Genomic DNA, 22,337 nt, shown 5'->3' on the forward strand with positions numbered 1-22,337 from the left:
GGCTATTAGACAAACCACAGTCAAGACAATGGGCTATACGGGCATAAGTTATCTCCTTGTGTGTAACTTATAAAACTAAAACGACAATTGGCTACAAGAAAATAAGTAAGCATGAATTATACAGCCAAAGCGACAACTCTAATCACATTAAAGATTTGGCCTAACCTGATTGGTTGACCTGCTTCAAAACATGGCGGGCAGATGAGATTCAATGTGTAGAGCCTCAGGTGGGCGCGTGTGTGCGTCTTGGTCTAGGATGTTGTTCTCTTTGACCATCTGACCCACACTCCCTGATCCAAGGAAACCTGAATCACACCGAATATCTGTACCTGGCCAGTGCAAAGAGCGGTCGACTAAAGGGTAACATATTCTTGGCAGGGTAAGGTTTTAAAGTAAAATAGTCTGGCTGCATGCAAAATAAAGTAACAGAGTAAAGAAGTCTTAGTTGCCCTAGCTGTTTTGATCTCAAGTTGTACTGACACTATAGTATTAAGAATGGTAGTGTTGGAATAATTTGATCTCAAATTATATTAATGCTGCAGTATTAAAAATAGTAGTAAAAGTTTACTTGTACTTGTGCTTGTCTTCCGTGTTGCATTTATAGCTGCAAGTCATTAAAAGCCTTTCTTGAAGAATAATCAGTAGTTTTAATTTCTTTATATGGACACCACTTAACCTGATTACATCTGTGTTGGGTGGTGGGAAGTAGTGATCAACCAGAGCCCCATTTGGGCCCTGATGTGTGTCCCCTTCTTCCTATATCTCCGCAACTGTAAGGCAGGGATCGGCAACCTTTGGCACGCGGCCCATCACAGAAATCTGCTGGCTGGCCGGGACGGTTTGTTTACCTGCAGTGTCTGCAGGTTCGGCCGATTGCGGCTCCCACTGGCTGCAGTTCACTGTTCCAGGCCAATGGGGGCTGTAGGAAGCAGTGGCCAGCACATCCCTCAGCCCGCGCCACTTCCTGCAGAGGTGTCCCTAGCCTCTGTTTGTCAGAGGGTGGTGATGGACAGCAGGAGAGAGATCACTTGATCATTACCTATTAGGTTCACTCCCTCTGGGGCACCTGGCATTGGCCACTGTCAGTAGACAGGATACTAGGCTGGATGAACCTTTGGTCCGACCCAGTACGTCCGTTCTTATGTTCTTCTGTGTCTCTAATAATTTATTATGTCAGTATGACTGCACAGTATAATTAACCCATTCATTTTTCTTACATATCAAAGTCCACCATTCCCCAATCATGTCTGGACATGCCCTAGGCTATTATTTTGTATTATTGTTTTTAGTGCTTTTATTTTACTAAAGAGCTCACTATCACTCCACTTTTCATGTGGCCTGCTCACAGAATTGGTGTCATACATCTGGAGCTCTCCAATGCAGGAAATATTGTGCCTCAGTCTGAAACATCTTCCTAATTTCCAACACATAAAGCTTCAAGCTCAACACTAGACACTAAGACTATGACAAAAGGGACACTTCTTTATATCCAAATTTGAAGTATATCAGCTGGGCTTCCCATACAGATTAAAGTAGATCACAGTGTATCCATTTTAACATATGATGTAACAGAGTTGTAGAGTCTGGATATGGATCCAATCTTCTTCAAATTTCAGGGTGTTCACATGCAGAGTTTTGGTTCCAGGACTATTTTTAATATTAATACCTGTTATACATGTACATGCATACAGATACTAAGCATGTGCAATAAAAGCAATCCAAATATCTACCTGTTTTTTCTAATAATGCATGTAATGAATAACTAGTATAGTTTGTTTATTAATTTTTAAGCATGATTCCACACAGGAACTATGAATGTGAGATTGTATTAGTAGGTTTGTTCTAAGCTTAGGTGATAGTAGACTGTGCAGTTCTGGTTGTGGTTGCAAGCGGTTTCATCAGCCCATCTCAGCTGTGCACTACAAGTGAACAGTAACCTATATTTTATTGCTCAGTTTGCTTCCTAATGCATCATTCTGTCCTGGGAGAGGGCAGGGATTCTTTCTTGATTCTAGAAGGCAATTATCTCTATACCCTGAAGCCAAAAGAAAGTTACAAAAATAAAAATCATGACAGATACTTGCTCTGAATTTAAGTAGTGACATAGAACAGATCCCAAATTAATTTTATCCAAAATGTTAGTTCTCCAAAAGTTTTTTTTAAAAAACAACCCTTTATTTTGGGTTGTCCAGCAAACATCACTAGAGAGAGAGAGAAAATATCTACGAAGTGCACAAATGCACTCTCCAAAGAGTCATCCGAGCCAGAACTGGACACACACACACACACACGAGTCCCATAAATTTAATACCGCTAGATTAATATCCCCAGATGCACAGCAAAGTACATAACTCAAAACAGAGAAGCAGATAAACAAAAAAAATTGCAGTAAATATTCAGGTTTAGTAATGGCCAGTGACCAAGAATGATGAAGGTCACTGCATCTCTCTCAACAGCAACAAAAGTCTGTCCTGCATCCCAGTGTCAGGCCCTAAGAATTCTGTAAATCAGAGGGGCCCCACCCTAGAATCATTGACTTCAGTGAGAGTTTTGACTTCAACAAGAGAAGCAGTGGGCCTTTGGAGTCCTTGATTCACATGCCCATTGAAAACAAGAAGGGGATGATATTGCAATATATGATCTTACTCAACATTTTATTAGAACAAACTGCTTGTCAGATAATTTTTATCCATCCTAAACTAATTATCAGGAAACTTTAAAATAAAAATCCATTTTGGCCTTAAAATATCATGGAAGTGCCAAATTAGGTTAAGCTGGAAGCAGTAGGACTGGACACTCAGTCCCCAAACTTCACTTTAACTCTGTTCTCTGTACAAATATGTTTACTACACTTCTTTTTTGGCTTTTTCCACTTGTCTCAGGGTGAAAACACTTGCAATACTAAAATATGCCAAAGGGCTAAGCAGTTTGTACAGATATGAAACATTTGTTACATACACACAGGGCCGTTCCTAGACATTTTGGTGCCCTACGCCGCCCCCCAGCCCATGGGGAAGGAGGCTGGCCCCAGGCCTCCGTGGGGTGGAGAGGCATCCCCAGGCCTCTGCAGGAGAGGGGGGCTGCACCCAAGGTCTGTGGGGGGGCAGGAGGGAAACCACCTCCTCAGCACAAGCTGGCAGAGCAGAGCGGGTTGGGGCCGGGTCGCTCCACTTCCTGCCACCCGGTGATTGCAGGGCGGGCCTGACCCCTCACTCACAGGGTGGCGGGAAGTGGAGTGACCCAGCCCCAGCCTGCTCTGCTCCCCTGGCTCCCAGCCTTTGGACTTGGGGGGCAGGGGGAAACCTGGGAGTGGCGTGCCTGGGAGCCAGTGGAGTGGAGCAGGCTGGGGCTGGGTCGCTCAACTTCCCACCGCCCGGTGACTGCAGGGCGTGCCTGACCCTTGCTGCAGTCCCCCAGGACATAGCTAAGGGGAAGGGGTGGAGTGGGGGCGGAGCTGGGGCGGAGCAGGGGTGGGGGCTTTGGGGAAGGGGTAGAGTGGGGGCGGGGCTGGGGCAGAGCAGGGGTGGGAAGAGGCGGGGTGGGGGCAGCTTTCCTGGCCAGCTCAGTTGGCTGAGGGATCGGGCTGGCTGCTGGAGTAGCATGCAGCTGCGTAGGGCAGCAGGAAATTTGGGGCAATTTGGTGCCCCAAAATTTCCTGGTGCCCTACGCAGCTGCGTACTTTGCATATGAGTAAGGACAGCCCTGCATACACATTTGGGCCTGATGTTTGAATTTTGCTTGCTATATACCTCCCATCTCAGTCAGTGTAAACCCTTTCACAGTTCTCCTAACACTTTCCTTCCTTGTTATGTGCAATCCTTCCCTGAGTATGAGAGGCAGCGAAGGGTCGTGTGCAGCTAGAGCTATCTCCATGGAAATGGTGGGGTGGGGTAGGTTGTGTGTTCTGGTTTTGACGAGCCCTAGGTGTCTGATGTGCTCAGTCATTTAGCTTTCATACTGGCGAATCAAATAGAGAAGCTATTTTGCTCCATTTCAGAACTGATTGGCATTTTAATTATTCTACAGCTGCAAGTGTTAATCACGCTACAGAACAAGGTGATAATTCATAGCTAGTAAAAACTTCCCACGGTGGCTTTACAAGCACCAATGTGCACACCGTTTACTTCATTTGTAAAAAAAAATCCTTAATGTTTTAAAATTCTTTTGCAAACAAAATTGGCAGCCAGGAATCCATTCATAACACTGCAAAGAGTCCTGTGGCACCTTATAGACTAACAGACATATTGGAGCATGAGCTTTCGTGGGTGAATATGACGAAGTGGATATTCACCCATTGACTTTCCAAAGTTCCCTTAAGTATTTGTGAGATTTTACCCATAATCTCTTTGGCCCAGATTCCCAAATGTATTTAGGCACCTAACTCCCATTGAAATCTGTGCAAGTTAGGCACCGACCTCACAGGGATGTTTGTGAGTATTAAAGATTGTGAAAAGAACAGGAGTACTTGTGGCACCTTAAAGACTAACAAATTTATTTTAGCATGAGCTTTCGTGAGCTACAGCTGTAAAGCTTATAAGAGCTTAGATAGATATCACTCCACTATACTTAAATTTAAGACAAGCTTTCACTTATGCAGCTCATTCTTCTAACAGATAGCTAGAATGGAGAATCAAGTCCCTTATCTCAGTAGCAGCACATTAAAAAAAAAATAACCAGCCATTGTTTTTAACTATTTCAAAAAACCTAAATCCTTCACAAAAACATTTTAAAGCATGGGTTGGTTTGTTTGTTTCTGGAGTGCACGTGTGCAAAATGATTTATCCTCTACACACCCAGCCAACTGACTGCCTAGGGAGCCTGCAGGGAGGAAAACACATTAAAATTGAGTGGCAAACTAGATTCCTGTATTTTCTGAGAATTGCTGTCTAAACCCTTAAGAGATCTGTGGGTGTGGTGGCTGTCTGGCAGTTCTATGTGGGCCCAGATTTGGTTGGCTATACCATTGCACCATCTGTATTGTATGGACAGATTTTTTTCCATTTAAATACTAGATGCAGTTATTCTAAAAATAAAAATCACATATCCTAATTAGGGCTGTCAATTAATCGCAGTTCACTCACGCCATTAACTCAAAAAAATTAATCATGATTCGTCACAGTTTTAATCGCACTGTTAAACAATAGAATACCAATTGAAATTTATTAAATATTTTGAACGTTTTTCTACATTTTCATATATATTGTATTCTGTGTTGTAATTGAAATCAAAGTGTATATTATTTTTATTACAAATATTTGCACTGTAAAAATGATAAACAAAAGAAATAGTATTTTTCACCTCATACAAGTACAGTAGTGCAATCTCTTTGTCCTGAAAGTGCAACTTACAAATGTAGATTTTTTTTGTTACATAACTGCACTCAAAAACAAAACAATGTAAAACTTCAGAGCCTACAAGTTCACTCAGTCCTACTTCTTGTTCAGCCAATTGCTAAAACAAACAAGTTTGTTTACATTGACAGGAGATAATGCTGCCCTCTTCTTATTTACAATGTCACCAGAAACTAAGAACAGGCATTTTCCTGGCACTTTTGTAGCCAGCATTGCAAGGTATTTACGTGTCAGATATGCTAAACATTCGTATGCCCCTTCATGCTTCAGCCACCATTCCAAAGGACATGCTTCCATGCTGATGACTCATTAAAAAAAATGTGTTAATTAAATTTGTGACCGAACTCCTTGGGGGAGAATTGTATGTCGCCTGCTCTGTTTCTGTCATATATTTCATGTTATAGCAGTCTTGGATGATGACCCAGCACAAGTTGTTCATTTTAAGAACACTTTCACTGCAGATTTAACAAAATGCAAAGAAGGGACCAATGTGAGGTTTCTAAAGATAGCTTCAGCACTCGACCCAAGGTTTAAGAATCTGAAGTGCCTTCCAAAATCTGAGAGGGACAAGGTGTGGAGCATGCTTTAAGAAGTCTTAAAAGAGCAACACTCTGATGTGGAAACTACAGAACCACTAAAACCACCAAAAAAGAAAATCAACCTTCTGCTGGTGGCATCTCACTCATATAATGAAAAGGAACATGTGTCAGTCCGCACTGCTTTGGATTGTTATCGAGCAGAATCCGTCATCAGCATGGATTCATGTCCCCTGGAATGGTGGTGGAAACATGAAGGGACATATGAATCTTTAGCGCATCTGGCACGTAAATATCTTGCACCGCGGCTACAACAGTGCCATCCATGAGAACACCTGTTCTCACTTTCAGGTGACATTGTAAACAAGAAGCAGGCAGCATTATCTCCTGTAAATGTAAACAAACTTGTTTGTCTAAGTGACTGGCTGAACAAGAAGTAGGACTGAGGTGGACTTGCAGACTCTAAAATTTTACATTGTTTTATTTTTTAATACAGTTTTTTGTACAAAATTCTACATTTGTAAATTCAACTCTCATGATAAAGAGATTGCACTACAGTACTTCTATCAGGAGAATTGAAAAATACTATTTCTTTTGTTTTTTTACAGTACAAATACCTGGAAGCAAAAATAAATATGAAGTGAGCACTGTACACTGTGTATTCTGTGTTGTAATTAAAGTTAATATATTTGAAAATGTAGAAAACATTCAAAAATATTTAAATAAATGGTATTCTATCATTTTTAACAGTGCAATTAATTGAGCAATTAATCTTTTTTTTTTAAATCGCTTGACAGCCCTAATCCTAACCCTTAATCCATGTCTGTATTATCATACAGAAACATTATGGCTGGGTGCATTTCTACAACTTAGACAGACACCTTTAAGTGCCTATATCTAACTTCATTTGATCACTAGACAAGAGTCCCATCTCCTCACTCTTGCATTAAACATATTCACGGGATGCAAATATCATTGAGCATTTCTTTATAAAATCTTTTTGTTTGTAAGTGTGGGTAAAGCCAGGCTTTAGTCGACTTTTATGGCATTTCTTATTAGAAGCTCAACAGGGAAGGTGATAGCCTAGCTCAGTCAGTCAGTCATTCTTGTATATGAGTTGAGCACATGGGAAGTACAGTATCTTTTGGAATCCATGCAGAATTTTCCCATACATTGTGCTTAATTCCAAAAATATATGGATATCATTAACAAAAACCCCAAGAAAGCTCTGCACCAGGGTGTGAATTTCTGAGGGAAACTGGGGGCACAATTTTAAGGGTTGTATCTTTCCCCAGATGTCTAGAATCTTTTATCCTTGGTTTCTATTGCATATTGATCCTGAACATAGCTGACCCATTAACCTTTGAATCATTTAAACAATGGTCAATAATATCTCATGATCTCATGATCTCAAGGAATCACTGTAATTGTAATATCATTTGAATGCGTGTTTTATGTCTCATTGGACATCCTGCTCCACATATCTTAACCAGAGCCTCCTTAAATTTTCTAATCTAATGAAATTCAAAATCACAAATAAGCTGATGGTCAAATCATGTACTGATCAGAACATCAATTTCTTAGTGCACCTGACTTCTGTTGTCACACAGAAGTGGATATATGATAATGAAGAGGTCACTTTCAAAAGCACTTCCAGGTATTGCTTGAAAACGTTCAGCTTAAATATGAAAACAGGGAAAGAATAGCTGTGGATTGGGTCCATATGGCGCTTCATATTCCATGTACAATGTGGAGCTTGGTGCCAGGAACATTCCTTGAATGGGGAGTTGGGCACAGGCCTTATGGAAGTGATAGTGTGTGGCCACAACTAGATCTGCAGTTATGTAGATCCAGTGGTCACAAACATTTAGGCAAGGAGTGCATAGGGACTGCAGCCAGTATTCTTGCCAAAAGGCTGGAACAATTACATTGAAAGGGCTATATAAAACTGCTGCATTGCTCCATTCAGGCAAGGGCATGGCTTCCATGCACAAACCCCTTTTGTTAGTGTTGGTACAAGTGGGTGAAGCTAGATATGAATTTCACTTATGCCATTTCACTCCCGGTGAAACCAGGAATGACTGAACACCTCACAAGAAATCTCATTCAGAGAGCTTCCCGCCTAATTTATCCATCCAGTAAGGCTCTTAATGAGCTTCTGGAAATTCAGCTTCCATTTATTTTACAACATTGGGGATTTTCTTAGTGTTTTTTCAGAATATTAGTTAGTCTATCAGAGATCAGAGGAAAATTCATTTAAATACTTAGTTGATGGAGTCGGGAGGGCCATCTCCTCAGTATAGCTCTAGTTCAATGGAGCCAGCTGTTTAACACCAGCTGATGATTTGGCCCTAAATTCTTGAGAATAAAAGATGAAGGAGCAAACCCCAGGCCACCTCTTCCATCCTCACTGAAGAAACAGGCAGGGACCAGGGAAAAGTAAAAGATATAATGCTTGCACCCTACTTCCAGCTCCACCGAAACTCATGCAGGTCACGCTCCACAGGTTTTCTGGATCCAGAGCTGTTCCAGGATGATCAAGGGTTAGGAAGGTATGGTAAGCATGTAAGCATCCTGACTCAGCAATGCCGTGTTTTGTTCAGATAATTGAGTGTCCAGAGCAGTGGCATGGATTGGGTCCAACATTCATTGTGCTTTCAAGTCACCATTCACCGTTGATTGGTTTATGGATAAGCTTGAAGAGGCAGCAGTTGGTGGCATTAAGCTGAACACCATTCTGTCTCAAAATCTTGAGTACACTGACAGCAATGTCTTGTTGGCTCAGTTTGGTGAATTGCTGCAGCTAATGGCCCACCTAGTTGGGCAAGAAGCAACACACACTGGTCTGGATATTGATCCAGATAAAACTAAATACCTGGCCATTACCATCAAACAGCCTCCAGCTCCAGATTATAACCAGCTCAATATTAACCTGTCCAGACAAGATATCAAGCAGGTGGCAGCTGTCAAATATTTGGGCAGAGTCATAGACAGTGCTGGAGGATGCTCAAAAAATGTGGTTGCTCGTATAGCAGCAGCTGTTGCCATGTTTTGGTTCCTTCAGCACACTTTTTCAGTGCATCATGACATCAGACTTGGTACAAAGCTCTGGATCTATACAGCCACAACTATAACCACTCTGTTGTATGGAAGCGAAACACGTGCACTGAGGAAGGCTGAAGAACACCTGATTGATGGTTTCAGTTCTCATTGTCTCCAACAACAGCTTCACAACAAGTGGCAGAACAAAATCAGAAACAAAGATATTTGAAGCCAAACCCAGCAACTGCCTCCATCAGCACCAGTTCAGTTTTGGTAGCTTTCTCAGTATGGACATATCAGAATGGAAGAGCAACAAATTCTGAAGACTGTAACCATGGAATGCTGCTATGCAGCTGACGAGCACATGGGTGCCAAAAGTTTTGGTGATCTGACATGTTTGCCAATGATGGACATAAAGTGAACATACAATTAATATTACCTTAGGAATCTTGCCAGATATTAATCTCAGTGGCACTTAGTTTGTAATGAGGTCATATCTCTATGGTATTTTCCATGGTGGTGATGAGGATGAATTCTGTTCAATCAGCACTGCTGTCTGCCCATTTCCAACCTGGAATTGTAGGAATTCATCCACAAAATACAACATGCTATTTTTAAAAGAAATGTCTCTGTTTTGGAAGAGACAGAAATTATCCTAATTTCATGCATAGAAATGCTTAATTTAATCAAAAGAATCAATGAATAAAACCAGAACCTAACCAACAAATGTATTGGAATGAGCATAGAAAGAGAGAGAGAATGAGGAGCCTAAGAGAGGCTGAGGAGGACAAAAATAATAGATAATTCAACACATGAGGAAGTCTCCAAAGAAGTACCAGTTGTATCTTCCATCAAATAGGGAATTTTATCTGGTCTTACCTTGAAAATTAGGTGAAGGTTTTGTAGCCTACAGGGATAGGTATTTGCTCGGTGTGGCCGGTAAGACAATTGCTTAGCTAAACCATTCAAAGCATAAGGCCTAAAAAGCCTTAGCACAAGCAGCTAAGCAGGAGTAACCCTAGATCATAAGGTAGCATGTATAACGAGTGTAAGTAAACTGCTGACAGGTAACCACAAGATGCCAGCTGATATCAGCTTTTGATATTTTAAGTTAGGACATCCACAGATGTCTGACCACAAGAATGCTATGGTAACTAATTGACCTACATGCTAATGAGCTTGAGGTAAAAGGCTTAGTAACCTGTGGGAGAATGGCACCCCAACATTAGTAGAGTGGGGAACTACAGATAAGGAAAGATAAGGCACTGATATGCATTAGACAGAGTGGTCATCAGCATAACACATTATAAAAGCTTTATCCGGGCCTGCTGCCGTAGGAGATGCCAGGATGAGGACCTCTAGTAATGATGATGAGGTGAGGATGAAGATGACTAACACTTTGTTTTTTTTCCACAAGGGATGGTGTGAGTATACAAATGATCTGGATGCCTAATATCTTGACCATTCTGTATTGTTTCTATCTACTTTGCTGGATTGGAGTGTTTGTGATTTTGCTAATTGTACTAATAAAACTATTGCAAATTCAAAAGAACTTTCCTAAGTGTGAGTCTCTCCTGTGCACAGGGTTTTCAACTGATGATAACTCTAACAACTCTGTGTCTGATCTTGAGACAGCAGCCTGCCAAACCACAAAGTTAAATTGGGGAATTCTAATCAATCGATCAGGCAACGCTTCTCATCAGAAACATGGCTTATGTGTCCAGCATTTGTTTTTGCAATTCCCAGTTCAGTGTGGAAAGTGATGTTGCCAGCAGTATTTGCAATACAGCAAAGAAAGAACTATGTAACAGGCTTTTTTTTTATTAAAAATAAATTACTCAACTGATTTCTCAACATATGTTTTCAAACAACTAAGATAAATTCACCATTTGGAAACACTAGCAGATGTTAATCATCCAGTCATTGTAGGCCTATTCTCCACTATCCTGCATGCTGAGCAAGATCCTCCATCCCAATAATGCCCTTTACATGATTGCAAAGGGTCCAAATAGTTGTCCTAACCTGTGGCAGCATCTACATGAATGCGAGATCAAAAAGAATCTGTCTTTACTTAAAGAAAAGGCAGATTTAAAAGGAAAAAGAAAACCACTACTTACATATCATTACACACAATTATATATAAAATTTGGGAAAATTAATGTCTAGGGTTCCAGCCAAACAAAGACTTAGCCCACCAGCTTAGACAAATGCATAACTCACCAGTCCAGGAAACAACAAGTGCCCCATGCCTGTTTCCAGCTCTTTCTTCAGTGCACATCTATTATTCCAACACAAAAACAATTCAGTTCCCTGACCAATGCAGACTGCAGCTCAGAGATGTTTTCTTAAATCACCTGCTGGGTCATGTGACAGGTAGGGAGCCCTTAACCCTTTCCTGAATATTTTATCTAGTCACAACATGCTGACTTTTATGTACTATGAGTAGCTCCATTGACTTAATAGGATTATGTATTAATGTGTTTAACTTTACACACTACAAGTTTTTGAAAGACTAGGGCCTAATTGGATAAGAGAACCATCTTTTAAACCTTTGTCATTTTTCTTATTCTGCTATACAAGTTATAGAAGTTATAGGAAAACATTTCAAATTGTGAAAGATGGATACTATACTGTAGCAAAGTGTGTAATTTTAGTGTTTCTGGATTATTGGATATCTGTGTTCATAGTTGTCAAAAACATATGGCTGGCACAATAGAAATATGGAATTAGCTGCCTAAATTTAGGCACCCATGTCTGAAAATGCTAGCCTAAATTTTTCTCTTTTCTTTAACAATTGCATCCAGTCTTCTCCTAAAGCTCAAAAAGACTAAAATTATACACCTGTTTCCTAAGTAAACAAAATATTTCCAGCTATAAAAGACAAACTTTTTCAAACCAATGTTAAGAATTTAAGGATAAAAATGTTTGCTTATGCCTCTTAGTCTTATCAATATTTTGCCATTATATTTTATTTTAAATTTTTACTGGATCTTTGTCTATCTTTCTGAAAAAAGGTACATTAAATATTTGGATAAGAGCCCTTCATTTTGGGCACTGTCAGAATTACCTAAGCCACTAACCTATTGTACCCAGCAATGACTTATCTTTTGCATTATTTTAGCAAAGACAATATGCCTAGTCTCACATTTTTGATTTAGTGCATTCAATAGGTCTTGATCTGAACTGAGGAAAGATAAGCTGTTTATACATTTGTGACAGAATTAGAAATCCTAAATCTCAACTCTCCCTTGATAATACTAATTTCCACTGAAGTGAATTGGGCTTAGTGTAACCAGATAGCAAATGTGAAAAATCAGGGTGTGTGGGGGGGGAGGGTAGGATGGGGGGTAAATAGGAGCCTATATAAGAAAAAGACCCAAAAATCAGGACTGTTCCTATAAAATCAGGACATCTGGACATCCTAATTGGGCTTTTGTCCCTCTAATTTCATTTTTGTTTAAATAAGAATGTCATATCCACTACTGCAAGACTACTTGCCTTACTCACTCAAGTCAATGGAACTGCTCACATGAGTAAGATAATGAGAATTTGCAAGTCTCTCCAATGACCACAAGGGGGGTTATATCATGCACTTTTTTTCAATGTCATTGTTTGCAGAGTTTCTGAACTTTTCCAAATGTCTACCTTTATTTATTGGTAATAAAACTTTAAAGATAAAGAATAGATTTGAAATTGCAGCAAAGCTCAAACAAACAGCACACTGCATATAAACAAACTATTTTTCTTAATGGTGAAAAACTTAATCCACTCTGAAGACTGTCACTGAACTACCAATTTGAAAACATTATAATAAGCCATTTCTTCTCCTCCAGAACATCACAACATATGTAAATAATTTTAAAAGTGACCATGTCCAGTTACAGATCATATCATTTACTTATTTTGCATACATTACTAAATTTTACTCAGCCTATTAAAATGTAATGGGCCTAATCATGATATGCTGCTTGTGTGAATAAGTAAACAAATAGAAGGCAGCCATGTACGTGGAACTAAAACAACACATCATACAAATAGTTTCTGTAGTTAAAGAATGACAGGGGAAGCCAGTTTAGAAGACAAAGTTACAGCGAAAATAAATAAATAATGGAAAATTAGGAGACTTAATGAGTTGGATATTATTGTTTTCTTAGAGAGAGCGAGAGAGACAATGTTTGGAGTAGCGTGCCATGGAGAAAAAGTTAACTCCAAGATGAGATCTGAGTGAGCAAAGGAGAAGACTGTAGACAGCATAGGAGAACAAAAAACAAGAACACAGAGAGATCATGGGGCCATACAACAAGATGACATAAGATGACTGAGGGACGGCCCGGGGAAAGTTTAAAGGTTAGGATACAGATTTAAACTACAGTGTGTGATACAAGCATAATAAAGGGCAGACCAAAAGGGTTACGGTGATTGTTCTGGAGGTCTTGCATGGGCAAAGGGGAAAATTACCTTGTGCCCAAGGCTTTTTTTTGGTGATGAAAGCCAGAGTGGAGGTTGGACAGGAATTGGTCAAGGAAAAATTAAGAAAAGGTTTGTGAGAAAGTCCTATGGGAATCGGCAAAGATGCCTATAAAGAGGGAATGCTTGGTTGCTTATATATATTTAACCCATCTTAGCCATCTAGGGGAAGGGGGAAAAAGTCACTACTGATAAAAGTCACAAAAGTATGGCGGGGGTCTACACAAGAAGAGATGCACTGCTTTGCTTTAGCCCTTTGCAGTGGGGGCGCATAGGCAGAGCAGCAGCAGAGTGGGGCTTTTGTATCCCGCAGGAGTTCCCAAATAGACTGGGATGAAGGGAGCCACGGGAGCAGCCTAGGAGGTCTGGTGTCTTATGCTTATAGAGAACCAAGGCTCCAAAAACCCATGTCAAGACACTTAAGGACAGTATCATAGGCTGTAACAGTGGTAACAGGGACCTGCACTGCAGCCCCAAAGCCTGCCTATGAAACAGAGGGTTGGATCCCTGGAGCACACCCACATAAATCCCAAATTACTGTGATTTTTGTGTGAGGAATGGATTTCCCTCTTCAAGCATCGGGACTTGCATAACAAGTTTTAGCAATATTTTCACCCAAATGATATTAAGACTCCAAACTGCAAGTTTATTATAGCAAAGCATGAGCCAAATTCACCATTTACCTTCATCTTGTGTTGGCATTTACACCAGTGCAAAATGAGCACAAAGTGAGTATAAAATGGTACAGTTCTGATTTGGAGGCATTGTACCCCAGCTCTGCACTGGCATAAATAACAACACAAATTACAGGGCAATGGTGGATCAAGTCCATTATCAGCACTACTGCTGTGGGTATAGAGGCTTAAACAAAAATGGAAACATTCTGGGGAAGTAGTTTTTACATTTTTTTTAAATGGATTTAAGCCAGCACTGACCGCATGGCAACAGTTAGATGCAATCTCAGCAACAGCTCTCTCAAATAAATCAGCAGTGCTTCAGAGGCACAGGGGAAACTCTCTGAAATTCTGTAGTGCTGTGCTTACTAGACAATATGCCACCTGTGGAACAGTTACTTTAATGCTAACCAGATTTATACACTGGGGGTGAATGCCAGGGACCATCCTCTCCACATTCCAGAAGAGCACATTGATTGTTCCAAAGTACAGACAGCTTCAGAAGGAGCCTTTCCATATTTTCTCAAGACAGTGGCTGCTGGGAAGACTTTGAGGCCGTAATACTGCTCTCACTTATACCAGACACCCAAACATCTCAGAGTCTACTCTTGAGTATCACGTGATTCATTCCTGGAAACTTAAAACAGCTCTCCTGGCTTCCTAGGCTAAAAAAATCCAATAAAAAAGGATGAGATTATGTGTAATTGAAAAGGAGGGGAGCGTAGCAAGATAAAAAGGTGTTCAGGTGCTTCAAGGAAGATCAGAGCTGCAATTAAAATCAAACAGAATGAGAAGTGTAGAAAATAGTTAAAGATTTGTCAGTGTTTGTCTAGGATGCTTGGACCCTCTGTTTTCTCAGCATTAGAGGTTTGACTTGATTTGTCAGTTTGGAACTGGCTACTGGATTTCATATGTTATGTGCGGGGAGAGATAAGGGAGAGAAGATTAGTGCTGTAGGGGCTGACTTGACCTTTAGTGAAGTACAAAACATGAATAGCACTCCAGCATTGAAATTGGCACACTCAAGAATATCATTCATCCCTTCATCCCAAAAGACAACAGTTGAGGGAAGTTAGTCATTATTCCTTCTCCAGTGTTGGTCCAGCAAATATTGGAGACGGAGACAAAATTTCACACCAGTAATAAATAACTAGTCACTAATCACAAAAGGAAAAACAATAGAACAACAAGTGGCTGTAGAGCTAGTAGGGTTTTTTCAAGTAACAAAAATCAAAGATGGCACAATGTACAAAAGATGAACAAGAAAAGCAAAATAATAAAGAAAACATACAGTTCTCTATGAAGGGGAGCAGTGAAATGGAACCTTTAAAATAATAAATAGTGAAAAGGACACCAGTGAAAGCATTAGGAACTTCAGGGACTCTGAAGCAAAAGAATTAAAACAAAAAGAGAACTTCCAAAATTTTAGAGTGTAAAAGTAAACATAAAAAGGTGCTGAATTTTTCTAGTAGCCATCTATTAGCCCTGGTCTTTTTGCCACGACTTTGAAACCTCCAGAGTTAGTTATCATAGGCAACAGATTACAGAGGCAGAGTTTCAAAATCTACAGGCTGTTAGACATTATAATAAATAGTCTTAAATATACATTAGAACGTTTTTGCCTTTAAAGGGTCAATAATATAAAAATGATGTACATCAATTAAATTCATATACAGTATGTGAGATTCTGTACTCAGTGTTTGTGTGTATTTGAATGAGGGAAAGAAAAGTATACACTATGCTCAATAATTCTTAAAATGATAACTAACGCTGAATTACTTCACAACTACAGTTTATTGCCTGTTTGTTTGTTTGTTTTTTGTTCACTCTAGCCCAAACAGAGAGTGAAACAGAGAGTGAAATTCTGCAAGTTGTAATTCAGGAAATTAAAATAGTAATTCAAACAATTCATGTAATTCTTCAGACAAATAATTCTTGCCCTGCAGACTGATGGTGAATTATTCATTTTGAATATATGCGAATTGAAATTTTGTGTTGTCTTAGATGGTTAAATAAGTCATGTGGTATTATTTCTGTTCCCTGGTTGGATAGCTTTGTAAATAATATAATGTGAATTCTGAATTTAGAGTTTTTACAGTAGATTATGCAAAGTAAAGTTTGCTTTTGGCAAAAATTCAAGCTACTAATTGACTTTCCACAAATATTTGTGATAATAAAATTTGAGCACTGTAATTAATAAAAAAAATGAAAGGGTAATAACCATGATCAAACTAAAATTCACCATTGTGATCTCAGAAATGTACTTTTCTGTTTGTTTCTGATGCTTAATGTACAGAAAGAAAAATGGTTCAAATTATCTTAAAGGAATAAAAAGTGATATCATGCGACATAAATGGAGAATCCAGAAATCCAGCATTGCAGCACAGACCTGACAAATGTTCCAGCATTTCATCTGAGTTCTTCTCCGAGTTCAATTCAGTGTCTTGGCCGGATACTAAGCAGCAGAGCTTCAGGTACAGATAATTCTTAATAATTTAATTTTGATCCCTCTGCCATTAGAACAAATACAGGTCAGCCTCATACCATGTTGGGAACACAGCAGAACTCAAAACTGAGGAAGGGAAATGAGACCTTTGGTGTAGCTATTAAGCCAATTACTTAACTTTATAGAAGAGGAGAGAAAGGAAGAGCGGTTCCCTTTAGTAAATGTTTACCATGTGTGTCCTAGGACCCAACAAGTTAAGTGAGATGTTCACATACAATCAACCCAAGGCAATAAAAGAAAGTTGTGTGCTGACAACACTTGAGGAAGTATCCAATAAGAAAATAATCCGCCTATCTCATCACTAGTGATCAATCTCTGCTCTTCCTCATCTTATTTTATGGCTCCAGCTGCTTGAAATTTATCTGCTAAGCATCTCAAATCCAGAGCACCTGAGTACTATCTCCAGAAACTGCTGAACAAGAGTTTCTGGGTTGAATTTAATTTCCTTCATTTAATAAATCCCAGGAAGAGCAAGATACAAGAGTATGTCACAGTGTTCCTACAAAATTAGGGTTGCCTGGCGTCTGGTTTTCGACCAGACCACCCGGTCGAAAAGGGACCCTGGAGGTTCCAGTCAGCACTGTTGAACGGGCTGCTAAAAGTCTGGCCGGCAGCACAGCGAGGCAAAGGCAGACTCCCTGCCTATCCTGGTTCTGAGCAGCTCCCAGAAGCAGCTGGCATATCCAACTCCTAGCCATAGGGGCGGCCACAGAGACTCCGTGCACTGCCCCTGCACAGAGTGCTGGCTCCTCAGCTCCTATTTGCCAAGAACCACCTTAACTCCCGCCCAGAGCCTGAATCCCTCACCCCCTCCCACACTCCAACCCCCTGCTCCAGCCCTGAGACTCTTCCTGTATCCCAAACCCTTCATCCCTGGCCCCACCCCAGAGCCCACATCCCAGCTGGAGCCTGCACCCCCTCCCACACCCCAACTCCCTGCCCCAGCCCAATGAAAGTGAGTGAGGGCGGGGGAGAGTGAGCAACGGAGGTGGGGGGATGGAGTGAGTGGGGGATGGTGCCTCAGAGAAGGGGCAGGGCAGGGACAGAGTCAGAGTCTCAGGGAAGGGGCTGGGTGGCGGGAGCAAGGGTCTTCAGTTTTGTGAAGTTAGAAAGTTGGCAACCCTATACAAAATGTAATTTATTGTGGTGATAAGCATTAAAGTGAGTCAGTTTACCAATTTCGAATTCACATTAATTTCCAAAACAAACTCCAATGGAAATGGAAAAAATTAACAACTGTGGAAGGACTTGCCTTTTCAAAACAGAGCTAATGAGAAACGGAGTATAAAAACAAAATCAATACAATAAAAATAGCTTTCATAAACCCTACATCACAAACTAAAGGGCTAAATGACATTCACATAAGTGCAATTAGGCATTTTCTTGGGTGACGTTCTGTTCTCAGTTATTGTGGTATGAATCCAGAAATAACTGTGTTGTGTACAATGGATTTATTCCAGATTTCTCTCTGTGTAACTGACAGCAGGATTTGATCCCTTAACTGTAATGCACCAGGTCAGAATTTAGTGCTGTAGAAAGGTCTGAACAGCCTGTGCTCAGCGCAGGAGCAGACACAGTCAGGGACAGAGGCAGCCTTTCCTATACCCACCACTGCAAATGGGCAGATGGATGTATGCCGAGAATAGAGACTATGGGGCAGATCCTCAGTTGAGAATCTGGCCTTATACTTAAAAATAAAATTCCAGAACCATGTAGTCTGATCAGTCATTTCCCATCAATCACAAAATATTAACTATGTGGCCAGATGTAGCTATGCTGATTTACACCGCTGAGGATCTGGCTATAGTGGACATCTGTTTAGGAACAGAGTCTCCATTAAAGACGAGAAAAGTAAATACACAGGCTCATGACCTGAAGTTCATTGACTATCCTATTAGCTATCTCGTTATTTATAAAACTCTTAACATTCCAAGAGATAACTCTGGCCAACTGTGTATAGAATAATTTAACACTGACATTGTTTTAGATGTTTCAAGGCAGCAGTTATGAATCTATAATGAAATATACCTTTAAGTAAATACAAACATTTTAATGATGACAAAAGACAATTACCATCATTATAGTCTGACCCCAATACAATTTAGTCTATTACTATACTACAGCAACCAGAGCTTCTTGAAAGTTGAAAAAATGTGGGGAAAAAATGAAAGTTCCAAGTTGTTCTCATTTTCAAAAGGGGTTTGGGGTTTTTTTGGGCAGAAATATTCATTTTTTTAAATCATCTTCCCCGCTCCCTCTCCCCCCCCCCCGCCCCCACACACACACTTGTAATAAAATGTAGTCCAGGTTTTCTTTTCAGAATTTCTCCAAGAAAAAGTGAAAAACTTACAAAGTAGCAAAATGAAAATTGAAGAAAGGACAACAAAAACCCTACACATCATTTGTCTATTGCATTCAGTGGCAAAAAAAATAGTAAGGGGGGGAGGAAAAAAGAGGGAGAAAGGGAAGAAAGAAAACCCCCAAATTTGGATATTTTAAAATTTCAAGTGAAAACTGGATGCCATTTGTAAAAATGAAAGCTTCTCGCAGAAGTGATCAGGTTTTCTTAAAGGCCATTTTTATATTAAAAAAAAGTTTCAAATGAACAGTTTCTCCCAGTTCCAATAGCACCTGACCCTCTTGTAAACACTCAAGTTTAAGGAGCTGGAGACAAAGACTCCATTTCTCTTTTTGTTTGATTGTTGGTTTGTTTTGATTTTAGAAAAGAATGATGTTCTCTAATGGCACAGAGAAAGTGTGGTCTTGTGCTCACAAGGAATTAAATCTTTACATCTGCCCCTATACCGTATGTAATAAAAATGTCCTAACCAAATTGAACCGTTGCTAAACACCACAACCTGGATTACAAACATGACTCCTCTTCCAAAGACACTTATGGCAAACATCTGTGGGCTCTAGTCTCTGATTCTTCAACCATTGTAAATAAATAACTAAACAAGATCTTGCATAGATAACTATTTATATTTTAATTATGAAAAATATTTCTGCAGGTGAAAAAATAATTAACAAATCCGAATCTAATTTGCTATATGTCTGATCTTATTCATAAACACTTGCATTGAAAAACAATGTTTCAGCAGGAGAAAAAAAAATTATCTACTTAAAAAGAGCAAGTACAGCCCTGGGTGTAAATATAATAATCAGAACCATTTGCCCTTCTTGAAGGAATTGCTGTTCCTGCTTTGCTTATTAAAATGTGAATAACTAGCTCTTGTAATTTTCTGTCATGTGCTGAGTTTCAGCCTCTGATGATAGCTGGATCATCCCACTGCATTACATGACTAGCTTGAAATTTATCACAGAACTGGAATATTATACTTCTGTAATATGTCAGGAAACTCTAAGTGTCCAACAGCCCTATCATTTCTCTGACAGGCTGTATAATAGACCTACTGTTAAAAATATATCAAATTAACATGGGGTCACTGGACAGAGCAGAAGGATATTTACATTGGCTCCTTAGCATCATTTTTCTAATTTTAATTAGAGAAAGGAGGAAAACAAAATAGCAGTGCTCCATCCTACCTTACACTGTGGTATTATAACTTCCTATATGGCATGTTTACAAAAGACATAGTCAAAGTAATTCAGATCCTATGTTTTCTCTAAAATTCGAGTCTCCTAAGATTAAATAAAGGAGAGCAAAGCGCAGACACGTCATTTACAGAACATTTAACACAAGGTTGAAGATTCTTAAATCAATGGAACTACTACAATTTACAACAGCTCAGCATTTTTGCCCTCAGGAGAACAAATCTATTATAACTCAAAGTGGTAACTGTGGTTGTCAATAGTGTTTATATATGTTATATACACACACAAATAGTGAGACAAATATGTCTAAACTTGTATTTAAAAATAAGAAGAATAACACTCTTACTTCAATGCTCACCTTTGTTTGAAATATTTTCAGACTTTTCAGACACCAGTTTTACCCTCTGGATGGTTTATATTAGTGTAGCAGGGTGAACACTCGCTCCTGCTCAGAGGGGCTTAAAACAGCCCTAGGAAAGGGCTGTGGCAGGAGAAAACAGCCACTGGGCTGATTGGGGGAAAGCAGGCAGAGCTGCGGCCATGCCCCAAACAGACCCCTGCTGGCCCCTATATAAGAGGCTGGGAGCCAGGAGCTTAGCAGTCTCTCTCTAGCTGTAGAGGGAGATGGGCCTGGCTGTAGGGAGCTAGAGACTGGGTACCTGAGTGGAGCAGGGCTGGGGAAAGGCGGAGGAGCCGGGGAGCTCCAGCCTGGAAAGCCCCAGGCTGCGGCCTAGCATAAGGCTAATAGGTACTGGGGGTTGCAGAGGGCAGCCCAAGGGTAGGCAGAGGCAGCGGCAGCAGGTCCAAACACCCCTTGCCAGTGATGAGTGGCATATGCTGCAGTCTGCCCCAGGGAATGGGGGCTAGTACACTGAGGCAAGGTGGGGATAGGGGGTGGGGGTTCTTCTGGGTGGGGAGACCCAAAAACTGTGGGGTACTGTTGGGGGCAGCACCCCAGAGAAAAGGGCACTGGGGTCCTGGGAGGGACACGGGGGGCCAGCGGTAAGGCAGATCACTGGTCTGCAGAGGGTGCTCTGGAAGCTGGATAAACTAATTCCTTGGGAGACCAGCAGGAGGTGCTGCAGGGGTGAGTCCACACACACTTACAATTGGCAATAAAAAGGTTAATCTAGTCATCAGAAATCTCATCTCTTTAGACCTTAGTACATTAGACAAGAACAGAGCTCTATGGAACATTATCCATATGGAGACACAAGCTTTTCATACAATTCTATTTTTGTCTTCACACAATAATACACAAAAAGGTTCACTCTACACTTACATTGCAATCATAGTAGTACATGTTAATTTGTCAAACTCTTAGCTTGTTGGAGCTGATATAGAAGCATCACCAATATTTTCTAAAACAGAACCTAAAACCAAAACGTTTCAATATAAATATATTTAGGCTTAATTCTATGATAACCCATTTGCTCCCCCTTTGTAATAGATTTTTAAGACCAAAATTTGGAGCATTGATATTGCAGGTAACACTGGAAGCTATATTATATAAAGGAGCATGTGTACTATAATGTTGGGGGGTGCATTAACAACATGGTCTGCACGGTCTAAAATTATGAGTTTCTGACATGGCATTAATGATAGTGAAACATGCTTTGTAGTATACTGTAACCTGCCCCAAACTAATCCAGAAATACAGGTAAAAACAGAAGTTTGAACAACTTTTTTTTATTATTACTTTACACCTACTGCCTGTGACACATTTGTGTATTGCCCTGCTGCCAGTCATTGGCAAGGTTTGAGCTCAGCACTGACCACCACCACATGAGCAAAAGGAGCAATTCCATTAGTGACCAGTTTCTACAGACTGCTTCTCTCTGTTACCCAATGGAGGGGCCTCTACACACCCTTTATTATCATATTACATTTGTACTCTGTGGTCCAGATTGTGAGCCTGCCTTATGCACCCACACAGAGGTTAAAAGGTGGTGTTATATCCGCCCACTTCCCTGGGCATCTTCCCCACATCTCTACTGCAGGTGAGAACAGAGTCTGTATGCTCAATAATTTTCCTCCTTCCTTGCCCCTCAAAAGTGGGCAGGAGTGAGTGAAAATGGATGTGGAATGGGTGGAGTCTTGGCTCTGTTGCCCCCATAATGAATCAGTCAGCGCAGATGCGGAGGTAATCTGCATCTGGTAAGGGGCACTGGTTCATTCCTTATCCTTGGGATGAGGCAGGAGCAGG

The 22,337-nt window shown here is 40.3% G+C and overlaps 1 long non-coding RNA gene across 2 annotated transcripts in view; it reads left to right on the forward strand.

Annotated features, from left to right (window-relative positions):
• LOC123377736 overlaps nucleotides 1-22,337 on the forward strand; it is a 42,381-nt gene that overhangs the window by 15,922 nt on the left and 4,122 nt on the right. For both annotated transcript variants that reach the window (XR_006582298.1, XR_006582297.1), the window contains one exon: nucleotides 16,367-16,544. This is a non-coding gene — a long non-coding RNA (uncharacterized LOC123377736). The remainder of the gene's footprint in view (nucleotides 1-16,366; nucleotides 16,545-22,337) is intronic.

Source organism: Mauremys mutica, chromosome 9, assembly GCF_020497125.1.
Source record: "Mauremys mutica isolate MM-2020 ecotype Southern chromosome 9, ASM2049712v1, whole genome shotgun sequence".
In the NCBI taxonomy this organism is placed as follows: Eukaryota; Metazoa; Chordata; order Testudines; family Geoemydidae; genus Mauremys; species Mauremys mutica.